Here is a 21985-nt window from a genome sequence, read left to right as displayed (position 1 = left end):
TTGGCTTGACAACTCAAAGTAAAAAATATGTGTGTATCTATCAGGTATACATATATCATTTTTAAAAGAAAAAAGGACATGCTTTTAGAATTCTATATTTTGGTATGCTGATAAGACCAAGAACTTTTCTTTGTATAATCTAACAAATGAACGTAAAGATTTTAAGTTGCTGCAGTTGATTATCAGAACTAAAAGATGTCAAAATTATTTGTGCTGAAAATGCCTATCTTGAATTTCTAGTAGATCTCCTCATGGTTGTATTTTAATGCTACACCTCGCTAAATTGCAATACGAAAAATATCAGGTAAATCTATAATCTATTAGCTCAAAGACCATGAGATATATTTTATGAGATACTTTTTAGGAGGTAAGTTTTATTTTTAGTATGGATATATACCAAATGTACCTGGGTTTATGCACATTTTTGTTTAGCTATTTCTGACACTTTGCTCTAATAAGTAAAATGTCTTATAAAAATAAACACATAGTAAAGCAAAATTCATAAATTAGAAGTCAGCAATAAATGTAAAATTAAACAAAATGATAAATCAAAATTTAAAAATAAAATCATGTGTGAAATCAACATTTGAACTATATTTAGTAAGGTGATATACAATGCTTTAAGCTTTCTTGCAACCAACTCAAAAAGAAAAGCGTGACAAGTTATGTAATTCACAACAGCCTTAAAAATAATGAAATAATTTTTCATCATCCATGACTAAAGCTCAAAAACTGACAGACTGAATTTTAGAGAAATCAGTGCTAAGATGCTAAGACAACTCTCATTGACAACAATTATAGGCTTCAGAGACCTGGAGGTCAGGTCAGATGCAGATGTAGTACCTTCCTCAAAACATGGATGCAGATGTAGACTAGAGTAATCCCTTTTTAAATCCAGGGCATGAGTACATAGGGTGTAAGTGGAGATAGAAGATAATATTAGTGATAATATTTGCAAGGCAAAGATCTCATAGAAAATAAAGAGTTAGGGAGAAAGAGATTTTCAAAACCATTTCATATAAATAAATATATATTGTAACAACCAATCAAGGATTCAGAAAGCTTCTACTTTTATAATTATTACTGATACATTTTATCAAATAAACCTTTTGAATCAACATTACTTTTCTAAGTTGTACATAAAGCATTTCTTTGTTGCTGCCATTCTTTAACTTCTTTAAAATGATTGTCAGTCTTTTCTGAGTTTTACAAAGAGCCCTTTCTGGTTTGAAATTTAAATATTTCTCACCCTTGCATCCTCCCTTGGTTCATTTTCAAAATTCTTAGCAAATTGCCTAATCTTTTCACAGATAATTTTGATAATTAAGGCACATTTTATAGTATCTATATTGAATTGGTATGAAGCATAAAATTTTAGATTTTTTTCTAGTTTTCTTTGTAGCTTAATCCATAATAAGTAGTACAAGTAGTACAAGGAACATTTGAGCAGGATTAGTAGGGCAGTTCTAAAAATGAACAATTTTTTTTTTACCCCTTTCCAGCATTTCTGAATCAAGTGAGGATTGCGGCCCAGGTCTCTACAGTTTAATAAATTGCTCAGATTAGTCATGTTTATTAATGTTTAATAATTGGCATTTTAAAATTATGTCTTCAAAATTTATAATATGTAAATATACATGGTAGAATGTCCATACAGTAGTTGGTGAGGGTGCACTAAATTAACAAAAACTAAAACACTAATGCATATGCAATAATATGTTATGATTGCCTGCTACTAAAAGCAGAACCATGTAAACACTGAGTTTGTTTGGACTCTTTAGGTCATATTTCACTATTTTATGAAACATCGAAAAATATTTTAGCTGTCATTTATTGAGAACAATTGTATGCTAAATCATATGTTGAGTCTGGTTGGTAGAGATATGAAGATCAATAAAAGAATTCTTATCTGGAAAAACTGAAAACTATGTTAATTATATCATCATGAGGATATTATCTCCTAAAATTAAGAGAACTATGAATAGCCATATAATCTCCTTTTTAGGTAAAACTCAAGGGTCCATACTGTATTATATCACTATAAGTGTACACTCATTATTGATTTCATGTAGTTGGAACCAACTACAATTAAGAAGGTGCCATTTGGAAGGTGTAGAATTTTCCCATATTTCTGTTCAGAGACTCTGTACCTCATACCTGAGATAGAAAGTGTCATGTAGACCTGACAAATTTCTCTCGTTTTTAACCATTGATTTCTTACAAGATTCCCTTCTTAGAAGAGCAAACAAATGTGTGAGTGCACTAGGAATTAAGAAGACTCCATGCCTCTTTCCCTTGTTCCTCTGGTGGCTCGGCTGGCTTGTAAGAAATGCTGCCATCTAGATGATGGCAACCTTTCTAGTTGATATGTCAGGTACAATTGAAGGGCCCCAAGATGCTCCTCCTCGGTGCTGTTTTCTCCACTAGTTATGGCAATGCCAAAAGTTGAGCATAGACAGGTGAGAGGCCACATGTTGCATATAAATGAATTAAGTACGTAGCCAATCTGACGAAGAGAATGAGAATTTTCTTTTTCATTGATGGTTCGTGTTTTCTTGGGAAAGCTTTGGGCATACTGTGTCCCTTTATGATTTCCAGAACAATATGAAAAATATTATGAGAACTGCCATATTTTGATTTCTTTTCCTACTTTTCAACATATATTTGTTAAGAATGTAGTGCCATGCCCTGTTCTAGCAACAAGGGGTATATTACTGAATAAAATAAAGTTTCTGCTTTTATGAAGTTTATGTTATATGGGGTAAGAAGGGAATAAAATTACTAAAATATAATATGTGAATCATAATAAGTATAATAATAATATGCTTTGTTTTGAGACATTGTCTATTGTATTTTGCATGGCTTTTAATTATATTTCTGTTATCTCATTGTGTGCCCCCTCCCCACATATATATACAGAGTTCTTCAGAAAATAGACAGTAAATTTAAGACATAGGTTTGTGGGAAGCTCTTTCACATAATGTAAGGGAAAAACATGTTACCTGAGAGGACTACAAAATATACATAGTAAGCCATTAAATCATTCTGTATTCATAGAGCTCTAACACATAGATAACCTATGGTATCAACCCTTAAAGGACTTAACCCACAATTCAGAAAACTGATAATTGACAGTAGTATGTAGAGGACAGAGTACGGAGTGCTGTCCTAGAAGAGGTCAGGGAAAACAACAACAGGAAAGGTTTCCCAGAGTGAATTTTAAATGAGACTAATACAGAAGAATTTTTAAAGTTCTAATTTTCCCCTTGATCCTTAATGAGTAAATTCTCATTTTCTTCTAGTAATATGTGTTTCTAATAGAAATCTAGTAGACAATAGGAAAATATATTAACTCACCACTTAGTGAAACCATTATTAACATTCATAAGATACTTTTAAAATCTTTATTATGGTCTAGATTTTAGCCAATCAGGTACAGGTTCTCAAAAGGGAGCATTTTAACTGGCAATCGGCATGAATAACACCACAAAATTTGACTCATGTTAATTTTCTTCAAATTTGGACTTACAAATGGACACCAATACCAGTGATGTTAATAGAACAACACAAATATGATATTCTTCTGAATAAACATCAAAACACTTTTTATAACCTCCACCAAGAGGATGTGAGAATCAGACTCCTCTCGGTTAAATTCTGGCTGTACTTTTCTATCTGCACAATCCTAGTCAAGTTTTTGAGTTTCTGCATTTGAGTAAATAATTAGATTATTAGTAGTACTTACTAAATGCAATTTTTGAAAAATGAGAAGGATAATGTGTATAAAGTGCTAATCATAGATTAATATGTAGCAAGATATTTAATAAATACCATTATTACTATTATGCTTACTATTACTATTACCTTAAAAATTATTTCATACCAGGAAAAATTATTGAAAATATATTTTGCCCTGTAAAATAGTGTTATCATTACTGACTGTGTAAATCAAAACACATTTCCTACTGAGAATGGGTAAGAGATACCATCTTTGTAACACATATTAAGAATCTGGGTTTTATAGATGAAATTATAATAAACTTTATCTCAGTAGATTAATGACATTTTACAGACTAAACTTGTTTATTGATAGAAATAATGTCTAAAACTGCCTTACTGCCTTTGTTGTTCCAAATTTATTTCTACAATATTTGATTGTTTGTTTTATTAAAAAGAACTTTTAAAATCAAAACTCCAATGTTTTTCAGATAATGCCACATGCCTTTATATATCAGTGATGGAAAAGGATTAGAAATATAATTTTACCTAAACAGAATAGCTTTAGGAAAATAAGACTCACTGTCAGATATGTGTCTCAGTATTACAGTGGCCAAAGATCACTAACTTAACAGGTATTATACAGTAGGTACCAAAAAGTTTTTATAGAATTGGATTATATTTTGTGAGAAAAAGCATGCTGTGTTGGAAGTATAAATGATTTTAAGAGAATAACCCAATAGAATAACAATATATATTTAAAAGTAGTTCACAACATATCATGTAAATTTTTTGGCAGTGTGTGTGTGTGTGTGTGTGTGTGTGTGTGTGTGTGTGTGGTGCCAAAGAACTCAGGGCCTTGTGGATGCAAGGCAATAACTCTGCCACTGAGCCACATCCCCAGCCCTTAAATTTTTTAAAGTATAGGCTGTTCTTAGTATGAGAAGCAAAACTATGCCATGAAAAGAACATAGACTCTGTAATTGTGCAGACTGAGCTTGGCATTTGTTTATCATCTCCACCATTTACCAATTGACTCATCATAGACAAGTTATTTCTGTGTCTTAAGTCTTCAAGTGGAAAATGAAACAATAATATCCTCCTTGGGGTGTGTATCTGGCTCTGGTAGAGTTGTTGATATATAATAGGGACTCTATAAACGATACCTATCAACAACAGTAAGCATGACAATAAGACAAATTCTATGTACAATGACCATAAGATTGTGTGTGTATGAATATATAAATAATAACACTTTAAAATGTATTGCCTAATGTCTGCCTCCCAGGTGAAGTCTATATAAAAATTTTGTCTGTTTAGTGGCCTTCTTGAAAAGATATACTTAATTATTTAGCTATATGAAAATATAATTCCAGAATCCAAACTAAGTTAATGTTTGAAAACTGACAATAAATGCAAAAGCTACCCCAGTCTTTATAAATAAAATGACCAGATAATTTTGGCTAAATGCAAATAAAAGCCATAGACAATGTTCTTCTTCTCGTGATCAAAAAGGGGAGTTAACCTGGAAATCCCTTAGCTAACCTCTACTTTGAGTAGTATTAATTGGAAGCATTTTAAAGATCAAAAGGCTATTATTACTAGTTGCAGTGGTAGCTACATATGGAATATGGCTGCAGAAATTCACAATATAAAAATAGTTCATTGCTAAATTCGAAATTCTGTTAATGTCACAAACAGTGGGATGTGAAACACAAATGAATTGTGATGACAGTTGAGTACCAAGCTGCCTATTTTTTCTTCCTCAGAGCTGCCCAAATTTGTTTTTTTATTTTCCTTAGTCCTGATTTAACCCATCAATATTTGTATTTTCTGTAACTAGCTTTACCTTGGAAATAACTTACTGCTTTAGAACTTTCTTCCTAAATGCCTCTAAATTCCTAGGAATTTTGTTCTCGCTACTTTTCTTCTGACATAGGTTATTTTTAATCTTTTTTGCTATCACTCACTTTATAGTCAGGTTTTTGAATGCTTTTTTAACCTACAGACTTCTGTTGCTGTATACTGTTAATTTTTTCCTTTTTCTGAAGTGCTTTAAGCATCATTCTGTAATTCTTGATCTGAAGACTCTCTAAATATGGCATATTTCTTCTCCATATAACCCTGACTTGGGACACTTGTCATCCTGATAATCTGCATTCATTGCCTACTATTGTTTTTAAAATCCTAGGGTTTTGTTGTTTGTTGTTGTTTTGTTTTGTTAATTGCCACCCTTTATACTAAAAGTTCTTTGTGATCCTGGATTTGAGGAGCAAGACTTATGAGCCAAATAAATCTCCCTTTTAGATGCATCCTTCTGCATAACCCTAAGCTATCTTGACCTTTGGGAAATATCATTTTAAAAATTTCTAGAGTATTGCTAAAATGACCAAACTATGTAGGCTTAATGGGTTTTGTAGCATGGATAACAAACGTACTTCACATAGCAACAGTCCTTGCTAAACATTTTTTATTTGGATTTTACTCCACATGGTAATTTGGCTGCCATTTGCTGAGTGACCTCTCTATGTCAATCATTTTACATTTAATTTTTAAAACAATCCTTTGAGTAGTTACTTTTATCTTCATTTAATACATGAGAAAATCTTAACCTAGAGAGGTTAAATGACTTGTCAAAGGGTCCAACTAAGGTTACAAAACTCTAGAAATCTTTCTCCATTACCACAGGCTTGTGCCTCATTCTATATTCATATTATTTGTAGTGGAAAGTTTGTAGTGAAATTTCATTGGAGCATAGCCCATTTCACCAAAACGGACAACATGATAATAAAATCTTACTGCTGTATCATTTTATTGGAATTTGAACCCAAGAACTCCAAGAAAGGAAACATGAATTTAAGCAACTTCCTGTGATGCTAGCTTTTATTTCAGGCAATGGTATTATTAATTTTTGAAGAAAATAAAACTTTACAAAGTTTTATTGGGCACAGACTCAGGATTGCTGAGTTAGGAACCTCATATAACTTGATGTAGACTTTTTGTCCAAAACTGAAATCTGCTGATTATTCTCAGCAAATATATTCTATAGTCTTTTTTCCTCAGCAAATTGTATGAAGAATTATTGTTGCAATTACTTAGTACTTTTGTGTAATGAACACAATACATTTTAATCAAGTCGGAATCAACCTATGTTTCTTGTATGAGGCATTAAAGCTATTTTACATTTATATATGGCACTTAATAGTTTAGAAAATACTACGAAAACTAGTCAATTATCTTTTTTTTAAGGTGATCAAGATTAAGGATGTGTATTTGGTAATAGTTGTCACCTACAGTAAAGCACTGCTAAGCCTGGCCTTCAAATCTAGAATCTCTACGTTACATGGTTCTTGGTCCTTGTTCTCTTTTGCCTTTCTGGGTGGATCACTGAGTTCATCAGTTTGCCCTCCAAACCCAATAACCTTCTTTGGACGTTGACTAAGAATTTGTATAGACTAGCTTAGTTTGCAATTTTGTCACAGCTGTTAACTTCATTTATGTCAAAGTTTCTCTAAAGAGCCTCTGAAATTTCTCTGGAATTTAGAATGAAATTTTAATGAACAAAAGTCCAAAAAATATAAAGATACCAGAAATGAAAAATTGTACGTGTATACTATATGTCCTTTCCCATCTCATTCACTGAATCATTCACATTGGAAAATTTTTCTCCAAAAGTAAACTATTATCCACCTGATAAATTTAACATTTGTATGAATTTCTAATTAATTTGTGAAACATATGAATCTTCTGGTCTCTTTTTGCTTTTAGTTGCACTTGGTCAATCTAAGAAATCTTGAATATATATTCGATATGGTTACAACCCTAATCAAAACATATTTGAAACCAATGTTTCAGAGAAACTATGTTTCTCTGCAAGAATGACTTCACAAATGAAATGAAACCAAAACTTTTGTTACAACAGAGTAAAATGAAGAGAACAGCCATTTTGAACACTGGTTTTAACAGTGATGGCCACCAATTCTTGGAACACCATGGAAGCCATTTTAATCTGTGGAGTGGAAAGGGGATATGAAAATCAATAAAAGGAAAGATGATCTGTCACAAATGAAGCCCAAAGATATGGTTAAAACCAGTGCCCTCTCCATGTGTCTGTTATCGCATTCCACTAAAAGGCATTGAAAAAATATCAGCCAGCTTCCACTAGAACTAAGTGTCCAGATGAACAAGTCTGTAAATAATTAAAAGAATAAACTAGCGTAGGGGCAAAAAAAGGTGGGGGATTAATCACTCTAAATACTGAATATGTCAAAACCAAAAAACTAATAAAGGGAAAGGAACTTTGTTCAAAAGAAGATACTTTCCATCCTTCACCAGAGGCCCGGATTTGTGAATGTGATAATAAAAGCCCTTTGGGTAGGATTAGTGGAAAGAACACTGTCTTCATAATGGCTTCACTAGGTGTTCAATTGCCCAGCGTGATCTGATCAGCATGTCCTTGTTTCTAAAATTGAGTAAACCAAATGAGGATGAAGGAAACAGAGTTTAATAGTTAACTTTTAGAACAAGGAACAGGGAGATGCTTTTATGCCATAGTCCTGATGTTCATTCCAATCTCATTACTGAAATCTGTTAGGAAAGCATTTATAACTTTCTGCAGAAAGTGACTTTGACTGAATTCTGAAGATGGAAATATAGCTTAGTGACCCAGAATGTGGAGTCTCCCTTAATACAGGTGAATCTTTGTGACAAATTATGCTTAGAATCCAAAATATTGTTGTATTTTCTACTAGTCCTTTCTTATGTTGGTAGCCATCTCTCCAGTTCCTATTCTAGGAGTATGTAAAGGTTGTGTGATTGTGCAGTTACTTTTAGTGAGTTTCCCTGAGGAGGAAGTTTATGTCTTCTTCCAAGTTGGAAGTTTGCAGTGTTTTTGGATGCAGTTGGATGTACAAACCCAATCCTGCATTTAATGACCAAGAACAGATAAGATCCTAGAGATAATCCTTTATTTGACAAAGGGAAAGAACAAAGGAAGAATTGTGTCTTTTGGCTGATTCAGTTGCCAACATTCAGGAGTGTTTGACTAGTGGACTTTTATCCCATCCACTGCTTTCTCAGAATCCTACCCAGACATTCCTGTATGGCTAAGAGAGTCCCTAAATCTCAGCATCTCCTCTATCTCTTCAAAAGGAGGGTAACCATGGACTAGGACCTGGCATATTTAATGAACAGGCATCTGGGTTATGAGCAAGTACTGAGAATAGAAAATTGCAAATAAGTTCTTTATAAGCATTGAGTTCATGAACTGTTGGAAATGTCTGGTATGGAGTTTATGTTAATATTACACCTAAACTAAACAGCAGTGATAACAATTTCTTCTATCTGATTCTATTTAAAGCAAGCAAAAATATAAAAATTGCAAATACCTAACTGAAAGAGAATAAATCTATATATTTGGTAGATTACAGTATAACATTTAATTCCTCTATAAAGTTGTTTCTGATGTTTCTCAAAGATCACTTTTGTGCCTGTCTGCATAATTCTTGTAATAGTGTTACTATTTTCTTCAGCCTCTATTTGAGCTCCTTTTTCCACACTTGTAAAGAGGCCCTTTTTCTAGCCACTTCGCACACATTCACCATTTCACTAGGACAGATGGGTGTTTTTCTATATAATGCCTTTCAAAGTGAGAAGACTGAAAGAAGAGATTTTGAACAATATTTTTATCAGTATTATTGAAAAATTAGCATCTGTATATTCTGCATACATGGCAGCTGGATAAAAAATTCTATTCATATCTGATCTCTTCTGCATTTATTATGCTCAGTATTGCTACAGCACCTAAGCACTGTATGATATTTCCTCTTACTATCTTTTCCCACCTGATCATTCAGAAGTGCTTTTACAATCAAAGAATTTCATTAACAACCCATTCTCTCGCTCTTTATTTTTAAACATGCTTGCATGTAAAAGTATTGAGCATCTTAGGTGCATTAGATAAATTACAGTAAAAATATAGACTTCTGACAGAAACTGGGGGTAAATCTTCCCAAAGCACCTACTAAAATTCAGTTTGTGTTTTATCGTATCCAGACAATGCTATAGAAGTCCATATATTCATGTGAAAAGCCAACCCTAGGTAAGCACTTCTACTTATGATTTCCACCACTGCGGTAGTCAGCAGTGTGAGGTGAGGTACAGGTACGGGAGTACTGTATGTACTTCACATATAGAGAGGTTAAGACAAATGTATGTTCTCACTATAGGAAACTCAGGAATCCTATTGACTCTTGAGCTATCCTGACCCCAGATCCATAGAATTCAATCTGTTTTAAAATCCAGAAAGCTACTGTTGCATTTTTTTCTGCTAGCACGATATAAATTTGTTTATTAAAAAGTTCATTGTGATTATAGAGAAAGGTGCGTGGTTGGTACCTTAACAGTTTGATTGAATTAAAATCAAGTTCACACTGGGGTTCTTTCTCAGCTCTACTCCTTGCTTTCTTTTTGACTCCGAGCTAATTGCATAACCTCTGCTTGACTTCTGCCTCATATACACATTCAAAGTGAAATTCAGAAATGAGATTATTATCTAACTAAAGTAGACTGTAATGTTATTCTTCTAAATATTTCTGAGAGAGAATTTGAGATTCCTGACTTAAGTAGATAGCAGTGAAAATGAACAAATTCATACAGAAGCTTCACGTATCCTTAGATTACAATTCTATGCAAGCAGATGTGTCAGGATTGCTTGGGGATGATAATGACCATTTGTTATTTTAAAGAATTTAGTGTTTAATAAAATCTAGATTACTGACTATCCCCTTCTAGGCACTTGCCTCTGAACTTTTACTTCGAATCCAAGGTAGAAGCTGATCTTTTTAGTTCTAACTCTCCCAGGTGATTCTGATAGGGACTGCACATTTTGAATCACTGCCCGCAAATGGATGTAGCTTCAGTACAGTAAAGGAATCAAGGCTCAAAGTACCTTCATGACATGACAGTAAAGATGCATAGTATAGAAGCAATCCTAGACCTACTGCTTCCTGATTTACTACCTTCCCATACCAGATATTTTTTCCTTCACTTCCACTGGAGACATTTCTCTTTACATTTATGTTTTGAATGATGGTCAGCTGCCTTGAATCTTAAGTGAAATAGCATTGTAATGAGTAGTAATGAAGTTTTTTCCCTGTAAGATCTATTAGCTAAATTGATTGGATTTGTGAAAGGAGTCCTTTCCAAAGTTTAATTGGTATGAATAGTTGTTCAGCATAGTGTTATACAGCAATTTCTCAGTTGTCAAACAGCTCCAAGCACGAACTTTCCAATACTCAAATAGCATAGTTTAAAAAATAATAATAATAACTGCTTAGTGTTCATGACTGCGCTTGGTAGTCAACGTGAGAATGCAACTTTAAAAAACCTATACGGGCAGAAATCAGTCTAAATGCTGATCTCACCCAGACAACATACAGTACTTATGTTAATGCATCAAAACATTCACGATTGTACCCTTTTCCTGTTTCTTTTTTTTTTTTTTGCACTTTATTTGTATAAAATATCATAACGATGGCTTCAAAGGAAGTTAGTGATACCAGCAGTAAAGCTAAGGGGGAAACTGTGAGAACCAGAGTAGAGTTAAAGAAAAGTATCATTGTGAAATTTGTTCAAGTCTCAGAAAAGTGAATTTATAAGTATAAATTTTTCAGCCTTAGAACCAATTATTTGGTTTTACATTGTTTATTATTGGAAAATATGTTCAGATTTTTAACTTCCTGGTGTTCAACACAGTTGTGGGAAAAACTGAGTTGAAAAGCCTCAGCATCGCTGTACTTCTCTTGGAGAGTGGCAAAGAAAGCAGTAAGTAAGTGTGACTCTTCTTGTGTACTCATTACAGCTTGTAGATAAATGTGAACATGGTGTTAAGACTAAATTCTGGTGTGGCAATGTCTTATAATAAATGTCTTCACGTATATTACATTTCCAAGTGGTCACTGTAAAAGAGCACAGCAAGCTGAGCAAGGAAAATCACTAAAGAAAGAGTAAGGACACAGGAGTCCTAGTGCTACAGCACACATTGTACATAGCTAAGGTCCTACCTTCATGATAGCAGGACACCATTAGAGGTGGCTTCCTACATAGCCTAGATGTTACAGAGTTTTAAAATGAATTCCCATTTTTACACTCATGTCTGTCTCAAGCCCAACTGTAAGAAATTCCTTTAGTTGGGAGCAGTAGCACACACCTGTAATCCTAGCGTTCTGGAAGACTGAGGCAGGAAGATTGTAAATTACAGCCAGCCTGGGTAGCAGTGAGACTTATCTCAAAATTAAAAAAAAAAAATACTGTATATGGGATAAGAATGCAGTGGTAGAGAGTCCTTGGCTTTAACTCCCACTGCTTCTCCCCACATAGAGGAAGAAAAGAAAACTGAATTCTGATTTAATTATTCTAGGCTGGGTCTTGAACATCAAGTAATTATTTTCCAAAGTTTCTCAGGTAATTCTGTTGTGTAATCAGTTAAATACTGGCCTGGTCTTTGAGATCCGGGATTTGAAACTGGACATACCTCAGTTCACATGTTGGCTCTTCCAGTTAGTTACGTTTCAAATTTAATAAGCCGTTTCATCTGTTTCCTCATCTGTAAAATGCAAACTATAACACATGCAGCATATTAGTAAGAATTAGAGATAATTTTACATTTAAATGTCTGACATAATAGTACCTGGCTTGTGATATGGATTCTTCTATTGTGAGGTGATATGATTATACATATTATCTGTAAAGTGAAGCAATGGTTTATTTTATAAATGGAGAATAAACGCCTTGGATTTCTCTACAGATTCTTCTGTCACCTTGTCCACAGTATTTTGCTTAAGTCCAATTTGCCTTTCTTATTTTCTGTGCATCAGTTATTTTCATAAAAGCAGAATATGGCAGGCTCAACCTTTATTTATGAAATACTTTACTATTACAACTCTTATCTTCTTTCCTACCAAGATTGAAAACTGAAAAAATAACAGCAATCCACTTAAATTTTCATGTGGAGTAATAGAGATATGATGTTGTTATGCAGTTTTAAGTAATAAAATGCTAGAGTTGTAGCTTAGTGATAACATGCATGCATAGCATACCCAGGACCCCAAGTTTAACGCCCAACATCCCAAAATACTACTACCACCTCTACTACAACAATAAAAATGCTAATAATAATACTATTGTGTAAAAGATAGGGTTCTGCAAACATTTACAGTAGCCTCTTTTTCTGTCACTTCCTGTAAGGATTGCCCATCTATTTGTGGTTGAAGATGATTATAACTTGTTAATTCCCTTATTTTCTCCTATAAATACTGAATACGTCTTGGTACGCAGATGAATAGGAAATATGGTTTTTATAAACAATCATGATTTTAAGTCCATTTTGTTATCACTGTTTGCTAAATTTTTCAAATAATTTTACATCACTAATTTTAAAAATTAGATTAAAAACAGCATTCTGTGTATCTCTTGAAGTAAAAATTAGGCTTTTGGATGGAAGAGAGGAATTATTTGACTGTCTAATAAAAGTACAGATGGTTCCATTTTTCTTGACTCATCTCACATCACACATTAGTCAGGTCACATGCCTGGATCTGGGAATGTTTGCAGCACTAGGTCACTTGCTGAGCTTTGGAGCATATAAAAGACTGTTTGCCTGGCTTTTAAGTTTGTGGCTCTTACATGGTGCCTGGCATGGAGATAGGAAGGACATTTTTTTCCATTAATCTTTTTCTTTCTGTTTTGAAGGAAAAGTTGAAACAGAGTCCCTACTGAGATTTTAACATGTTCCATGGTGGTAACCATAGGAAATAGGGAAACAGGAAATTTTTGGACAGAAGGAAACCAAAAAGTCCATCTCAACCTGTCCTCACATCTCAGATACCAGTTGCACTCTACAATATTATTTTTCGTCTAATTGCAAATATCAAAGACTTTTGCATTTCTGTAGTTTTCTTTCTGATAATAGAAAAGCATTACTACCAATCATCATAAAACAGATTGTTCTTTTAGCAGTACTCAGTACTACTACTAGAAGTTCAGTACCACTTCTGGACAAATCAGTGAAATATTTAGACGTGAAAAAGACTAAAAAATAGAAGTTTTCATTTGGAAAAATTTGTTTCTGTATTTAAAGAGAGTCTCAAAACGTGTCATGATAGAGCCCATGTAAATTCCAGTTATGGATAAAAAGTATTTATTTAATATAAAAATACATAAACAGAATAATTACTTTTTAAATTAAATTTAGAGTATTTAAATTCATGCATACATACAAATCTGTATACATCTTCAGTCCTCTTCTATTCATATCCCAACTTAGACACCAAAAATATTGAAATATAAATCAACTTTTGTGTTCAAAAGATACTTTAATTGCTATTGAAGTGAATGTACTAACCAAATGTATTGGTATTCTTCCCTAAAAACTGAAATAGGCATACTTTATGCATGTCTATGTGTGTTTGTGTGCATGTGTGTGTGTGTGTATGTGTGTGTGTGTGTGTGTGTGTGTGTGTGTGTGTGTGTGTTCTTCCTACCCATACTCACAGGGAACATATTTCAAATAATGTGATTAATTAGAGCTGTATTGAAAATTTATAATTTCAAGATTGTTATACCTATTCTAATAGTTTCTATTTTCTTTCATTATACAGTAGCTGTTATGGGTAAGATTGTAAAAGCATTACTTGCAGTTACTGTTATATTTAAATACTGATTAGAGATACCGAGCTAGTAGTCATGGATGTTTGTAACTTTCTGATACAGAGTTATCAGATCTATTCTGGTACCAAACCTTAAAATGATACAAAAATTCTAAATACTAAGTTTTTTTAAACCTGCTATTACCAGGTCGAACCTATCACCTCATAAGACTGGCATGATGATTATTGCTGCTATTATTAACTAAACCACCTCAGATTGCATAATCTTATACAAACATGTTTGTACAATTGAATTTTTCTGTAGAATATTTTTGAAAGACAAAAGTATATACATAAGCACAGATAAGACATTTTGTTGATACAGAGTCCATATAGTAGATATGTTCCATAAAGGAAGGGAAAAGTTTACTCAAGGAGTAGATTAGAAGTCAGAGTAATGTAGTCTAAGAATATCTATGTTCTAGGTCAGACTCTGCTTCCAAACGAATTGCCACTAAATAACTTAACTTCTCTATGCATCAGTTCCCATATGACTCAGTGGCAACTTATAATCAACAAAATTAATTAAGGTCATAAAATTATTTTGAAGTACTCAATATTATATTAGATATTATATTTTATATTTTATAAATACTGTTCAAGTTTTAAATGAAATCTTTGACCAAGTTATTTTGTTTTAAAGCTCTCTTGTTCCAAGCATTAGAAACTGAGGAATGTGGAAGCAGGGGCATTGCCCCGAAGAGTTGCACAATTTGACAACAAACATAGAGCCTAAAGGAAGGGTCTCGATTAAGTAAGGCCCAGTGGTGACGCATTATAGTTTTGAACTAATAAAGGAAAGGGAGGACAGTGTAATCTTTGAGAAGGCATATAACTTGATCAAATTGCCTATGTCTCCTGAATTCTCTAAGGTTTGACACAAAGGGTGGACTGAAAAGGCTGATCTGACAGTGGAAGCTGTGGTGAGGTAGAAGAGTTTTTCCATAAAAGTATACAGTAGTTCCCAAATTTAAATGTGTCAATTGGAGCAGGTTGAAAGTGTAGATTCTAGGGTTACATCACTCCGGACTGTATTGCAAATAATCTCTTAGAGAGCAGTCATTTGAGGGTTGTGATTCTTCACTGCAACCAGTTTCTATTATGATTTGGTCATAGTGTTTGTGAAACTACACTATAAATTTTGTGTCAGTGATTCAGTGCCTTAGCATTTAAGTTAATACTGGTTTTTGGTTATGAGCAGAACTATAGAAATTATTTAATGTTTAATACAGTCTCACGGACAGAACATTTTTTTTCAAATTTTATTTAAGGAGAAAAAGAAAAAAATAGGGTACAAGTTATACAGAATTTCAGAAAAAATAAACAGTAGGAAATCACTAGTTAATAGATTACATATTGTTATCTTAGAAATAGTTGTTCAAGTTACAAAATTGAAGCATATAAAGTGGACTTTCAAACAGTGAGACTGCAACACTTCTGTTCAGTGATCCAACAAAACTCAGTAATGTGGTTATCTATCTTATACACTTAAATATATGCAGTTATATCCTTTAGAGCACTTTCTTTTCTTTGCTTTTGTACAATGACAATTAAACATTTTGGGTTTTATCTTACTGCTTTTTTTTGAAGAGAGTAAAACCAAATGTGACAACAGAACAGAGTCAGTCAAATCAAAAGGATGGACATAATAGATAATGTAAAAACAAAATGCTAGGTGATCAACAGTGGTTACCATATTGCCTCTTGCTATCTTAAAAAGAATTGCCTATGTCATCAGTTATAATAAAATTGAACAAAACAGTAAAGAATAAGAACAATACATTGGAGACATTACAGGACTTTAAAAGAACGTAATAGTCAACCAGAATGGGCATCATAATGAATCTTATTGTCTTCACAGTTGTTGCCTATACTTTCGAACTTGGTACTATCAAGCAGAGCAGAATAGGGGAAAATCAATCAAAACAAGATGGTGAGGGCAATACAGGGTTTCAAATCAAGTTAATAGGAAATCAAATTGGGTTACTATAATATATCCTGCTATTTTTTATTTTTCCCTTAATTAAAAAGATAAAAATAAAATAAATAATTTAAAAAAGGTGATTGAGATAAAAGAGGGCATAACAACAAAACAGCACAAGTCAAAGCATAACCATTTAAGCAAAATAGTGTTTCACCACAAGATATCCTGACATAAAAGTAGTCACCATAGTGTCTCTTTCCTTGAAATCTTTGAGTAGAACTTCGTATACTGTTGCACCAAACATATCAAGACAATGTAAAACCATTCAAGAGAATGACAGTATTACAGGGTATTAGAACCAACTATCAGAAAATGAACAATGGTTTCTGTGTAATCTCCTTGTCTATAAAAGTTTTTGCTTATATTATCACATATAATAAAATCCAATAAGATACAACCTGTTAAGACCGATGGAGACAGAAGAATAAAAGCTTGATGGGACTTCAAAACAAGATGATACTAAATCAGCACTAGCTATTATGATGTCTTGTTTTCTCCAAAATAGCTGTTCCTACCATCCAGTCTTCTCTGCCTCATTTCTGTTGAGCTCTTTTTCTGTCGTTTGTTGTCAGTTTGTCTTCTTCATTTCACTTTCTGCTCCATTCATTGTGGCATCTCTGCTACTGTTTCTGGAATCTTGGTATTTTCCTTTTTTAGAATATCCTGTAGTATTCTCTGTAGAGTTGAATTGGTGGTTGCAAATTCCCCTAGTTCCTCTTTATCTTGGAAGCACCTTATTTTTCCATCAATTTCTAGGGACAGTTGTGCAGGATATATCAATCTTGGCTAGAGGTTGGTGTCTTTCAAAGCTTGAATTATTTCCCCCCACATTCTTCATGATTTAATGGCTTGTGCCGAGAACTTTCCTGTAATTCTGATGGGTGTTCCCTTGTAAGTGATCTGTTTTTTGTCTCTGACGGCTTTTAATCTTCTGTTCTTATATTGGATTTCTGGAATTTTGAATATTATATGCCTGGGTGTAGCTCTGTTTGGGTTGTAGGTGGCTGGGGTCCTGTATGCCTCATATATCTGAGTATCTTTACCTTTTGCTAAATTAGGGAAATTCTCGTGGGTTATTTCTGTGAATAGCTTTTGTAGTCCATTTGTTTGTGCCCCTACTTCTTCTTTTATGTTCTTAATTCTTAAGTTATAGATCCTCTTATCATCTTCTAGCCTTTGTAGTATTGCTGTTTGTTTTCTTGTTATTTTTAAGAAGTTTTTCATTTCATGTTCCCACATTACAAATATGTCTTCCAGTTCAGATAATCTATCTTTAGTTTCTTTCAAGCTGTTATGCCAGCTTTCGATAGAGTTTTTAGTTTCCTGGTAATCTCTTTGAACCTGCTTCATGTATTCTATGTTTTCTCTATTTTCTCCATCAAACAATTCTCCCTTTTGTTTTCTGTTCTTCCATTCCACCATCTGTTTTTTCTTGGGCAGTGCTTAGCACTTCTCTAATTATTCTACTTATATCTTGGTTTATTTCGTTACATACTTCACTTTTAAACTTGTCTGTGAGGCTCCGGATATATCGCTTTATGTCTATTGGTGCACTGTCTGATATTGCATGTTTTCTGTCTTCCTTTGCATTTCCCTTTCCTGGATCAGTGTTCTCAGGATTGGGGACTGAGGACCCTTTCTTGTTGCTTCCTCTTTCCATACTTTTTGTTCCTTCTATACAAGTGAATATAGGAGGCCCAATTTTTTTCTCTTTGTCTGTTACAGTTTGTTTGAATTGCGCCAGCTAGGTGTTCCCGTTCATTGCAGTGTACTAGGGAGACACAAACCTGGGCAGCCTCTGCTGGGCCCACCCCTCCATGTCAACCTACTGAACGCTTCACCGCTAGGGTGCACCTCCAGGCGCTGGGACCTGGTTTGGGCTAGCCTAGTGGGTCTTGGTCAGTTGCGTCACCCAGACCAGGCACTCCCCACCAATCCCGCTCGAGAGGGGAATGTGCAACTGAAGTCACTGCAGCGTCCTGTTCTGGCAAGTCTGCCTGGTCCCAGTATGTCCTTTGCTGAAGCCTCCTATTCTATGGAAGGGTCCCCATTCCGCTCACTCACCACAGGTCGATGCAGGGCTCCCTGCCAGACCCACTCTCAACTCCGCTCGCCAATTCCCACTCTCAGAGCTTTCACGCATCTCTCTCCCTGCTGTGCCGATTTGGACGCAGCAACGGCAGCAGGAAATTCAAATCGCGGCTTCCAGTGGTGCGGGTTCCAGCTTCAACGCTGAGATTTTATCTGTTCCTGTTGTAGCACCAGGATTCATTTCCAGTTGGTTTCTCTTAGCTTAGTTTGTTCCTGGGTCGGCTGGGTATATCTCCCCTTGCTTAGGACTCCTCGTACTGCACCATTCCTGGATTCTAAGTGGGGTATCTCAGAGAGCCTCCATAGCTGCTGCTATCTATCTGCCATGTTCTCCGGGGCGACATTTTTTTCAGCAGAAATATCTTTGAAATTATCTTTCTTTGTTCCTACTCAATTTGCATATTTTGGCTTTTAGGAAAGAATACAAATAAATCTGTTTTTGTCTGAAATTTTACTTAATTGCCACTGGAGGATCTATTAGAATAGGAAGTATTTTTAAATTTTTGATATTTTTTGTTCTCTTTTAATGCATGTGCCCAGATGTTTTCACAAAATTAAATGATTTTTTAAAATAAATGAACAGTTCTCTTTAATGTATTTATATGTTTTTGCTTTAGACTATGACAACTGATTTAACCTCTCTGAAATCCTTGTGTCCATAAAGGTAAGAAAGACACATCCCTATTACTAAGAAATTTTTGTGGCATGAAAGAAAATATCTTTAAATTAGTCCACATATTCAAATCCCTTGTCATTTTCCATTATAAATAAATAACAAACCAATTTGGCACATGCCCACCGATTAAAAATAAAAGTTGTCAGAGTGAGAGGAGAAAGACAAAAATATGAATTATTAATTATAACATTAAGCAGCACGGAAAAGCCCAAAATGAAATGATATTACATAAGAAAGGATTTTATCAAAATAAAAATGCAATAATTCTTTAATATTTATCATATAATTACATTGTCATTTTAAGCCATAAATACATATGTATATACCATACATAGTGCATGTATATCTAGATTGTTGAAAAGATATTTTAATCATGGATAATTAAAGTTATCAATAGAATAGCAACATAAAAGGAAAGCATGATTACAAAGTCATTTATTAAATTATCATATTGTCCTAGTGGCTATATTCACTGTGAGATCATACTTTGCAATATTGTATTGTTATTATTTTTCAAATGCTAATTATTTTCAAAAGTGAGAAGACAGAATTTGCAGAGAGAATTTTGTTTTTCTTTTTAAGATGATTTTACAAATTATATAGTTCATATTGGGATGGGGATGGTTCCAGTTTTTTCCTACATAGAGATTTGAAAGAAATATATGTTGAATATTGGTTGAAATGAAATAAATGTTTTCAGTACAGTAATGTGATTTCTTCTCAACAAGTGAAAATATCAGGGTTATCATGAAAATATGTACATACATTGTCCTAAACCAGTTATCTAATATTTCTCCCAGATATTTGTAAATTTCCTTTACCTTTCATTTGGGTAATCTAAATGTTTTATTTCTGGTAAAGTTTCAATTTTTTTGTGACATGACTTAAGATGTCATTTGGAAGCAAAGATAATTATAAAAACTTTTCCCATATTTTGAATAATCTCCAATTACTCACGTAGATACTGAGAAAAAATTTTTGCTGTTCTATGAATAGCAATTTTGATTGTATTTAGTCATATTTTTATTTTAACACTGTAGTAAAGTTCTGTGACTTGTGTTTAGTTTCCTCTTTCCATTTCAGTTGGTTCTGTCTTGATAGTTTATTCTCTCAGGCATGATGTTACATTACCATCTCAATATCCTTGGCAATATCTTTGTTTTTAGTTTTTCAGTGAATTTAGTGCTCATGGAAGTTGAGTCCAAATCGAGGCAAAAGCAAAAAGTTACACATCTACACTCAAAATAGTAAGCCAAATATTTTGTTTTAGTTACCCATGTGAAATATTTATTCAAAATACAAATCTTTAGGTCTTTAGTTTTTTAAAGAAAAACTTGTATGTCACAGAATATCTTGACACTATGTCTGCTAGCATGGATTCTCATTATAATTTGTCTTGTGCATGAATTTGTTTCTACTCCTTAAAATATATCATCTTCACTGTTGTTGCCATCACCACAGAGCATTTGTTAAGCACCCCATTTATAGCGGTATAAACACACAGGTACTTTGTTGCTCACTCAATACTGGTTATGGATTTTTAAAAGTCTGTTAAAATTCCATTTATTTTATTTCTGCCTCCATCCTACTTATAGTTCCCAATTCATTAGAAAACATTAATCCTTACAGTATTACTATATTTCCAAAATTTCATCCAGAAGTGACATTCCTGTATCCTATAATAGTCTTTGGACTCTGTTGATTACCTTGAGCTTCTCTTATAAATCATGTAATTTTTATGGTTTTCTCTTCTTTCTGTGGGGTTCACTTAATTCCTACTACATAAGCATTTTACAGCCTCTGTCATTAACTCTTCTTCTTTGTTGCAATTCATCTTGACAGTATCCTTTTTTGCTTAATTTTGGTAACAATTTATCCCAATAAATTCTAATAATGTTTAGTTCTGCCTTAAATTTTACTTTTTAAATTACTGAGTAGAAATGAAGAAATAGCATAAACAATAACTAAATACCAAGTGCACAGCTACCTAAATGAATTCCAAGTCTCTTTAATAAATGAAACACAGATAAAAAAAATTTTAGCCAGAGATCATTATAGAATTGAAGAAAAAGCAACCTTAATAGAAATATCATTGCAGAAGAAAAGAACATATAATCAATAAGCTATTAGTGAAATTAGGCTATAAAGAAATAATCAGAAGAAAACAGCTGACTTCTAGATACTTAAATGTTTTAATAATTACAGTTAATATTTGTTGAGAATTTTTCCATGTATTAGGCAACATGCTAAGCAACATTCTTAATTACTTTATTGATTAATTTATTTCTTGCTATAAGTCCATGAGAATAGCTGTTATTAAACGAAAACTGAGGTTTAGCCAGTATAGTTAACTTGTCCAGGTCATAGAACTAGGAATGTGGAGGCAAAATGGAAACTCACCTGGATTCTTAACTTTCATACCTTTGAAGTAATTTATGTGTATATGTAATTCTGGTTTGACTATTTTATAGAAAAAAGATCATGAAAGACTTATTCAACTGAGTCATTATTTACACTTCAGTATATAGCAATTCTTGAAATGTTACAGTGATAGAGACTAGTTCAGGTCTTGGTATCTTTTCCTTAAGCTTGCTAATTTCATCTTCTGGTGGAAATCATTTGTGGCTTCCTCTTTCCTGACTGTAAGTAATGGTTGGTTAATGTTGGGAAAAATTTCTGAGGTCTTTGATGTAATATATTTTGAGTGAGTGAAAAATACTCATACATTTGTCCACAAATTACATATTAATATAAGCAATATGACCTTCTTGGGTGATTAAAGACATTTACATTGACGTATTTCCTAGTTTT

The 21985-nt window shown here is 33.4% G+C and overlaps 1 protein-coding gene across 33 annotated transcripts in view; it reads left to right on the top strand.

Moving 5' to 3' along the window:
• Zbtb20 (zinc finger and BTB domain containing 20) overlaps window positions 1-21985 on the top strand; it is an 838748-nt gene that overhangs the window by 406577 nt on the left and 410186 nt on the right. For 7 of the 33 annotated variants that reach the window (XM_063225291.1, XM_063225289.1, XM_063225288.1 and 4 more), the window contains one exon: window positions 19116-19162. The exons of the other annotated variants lie outside the window; for them this stretch is intronic. The gene's annotated coding sequence lies outside the window, so the exon portion shown is untranslated. The remainder of the gene's footprint in view (window positions 1-19115; window positions 19163-21985) is intronic. 33 annotated transcript variants of the gene reach the window in all.

Source organism: Cavia porcellus, unplaced genomic scaffold, assembly GCF_034190915.1.
Source record: "Cavia porcellus strain 051 isolate PalLab524CR breed Dunkin Hartley unplaced genomic scaffold, mCavPor4.1 scaffold_15, whole genome shotgun sequence".
Classification (NCBI taxonomy): Eukaryota; Metazoa; Chordata; class Mammalia; order Rodentia; family Caviidae; genus Cavia; species Cavia porcellus.
Note: the sequence above shows the minus strand (reverse complement) of the source record. Positions and strands in the feature narration are given on the sequence as shown.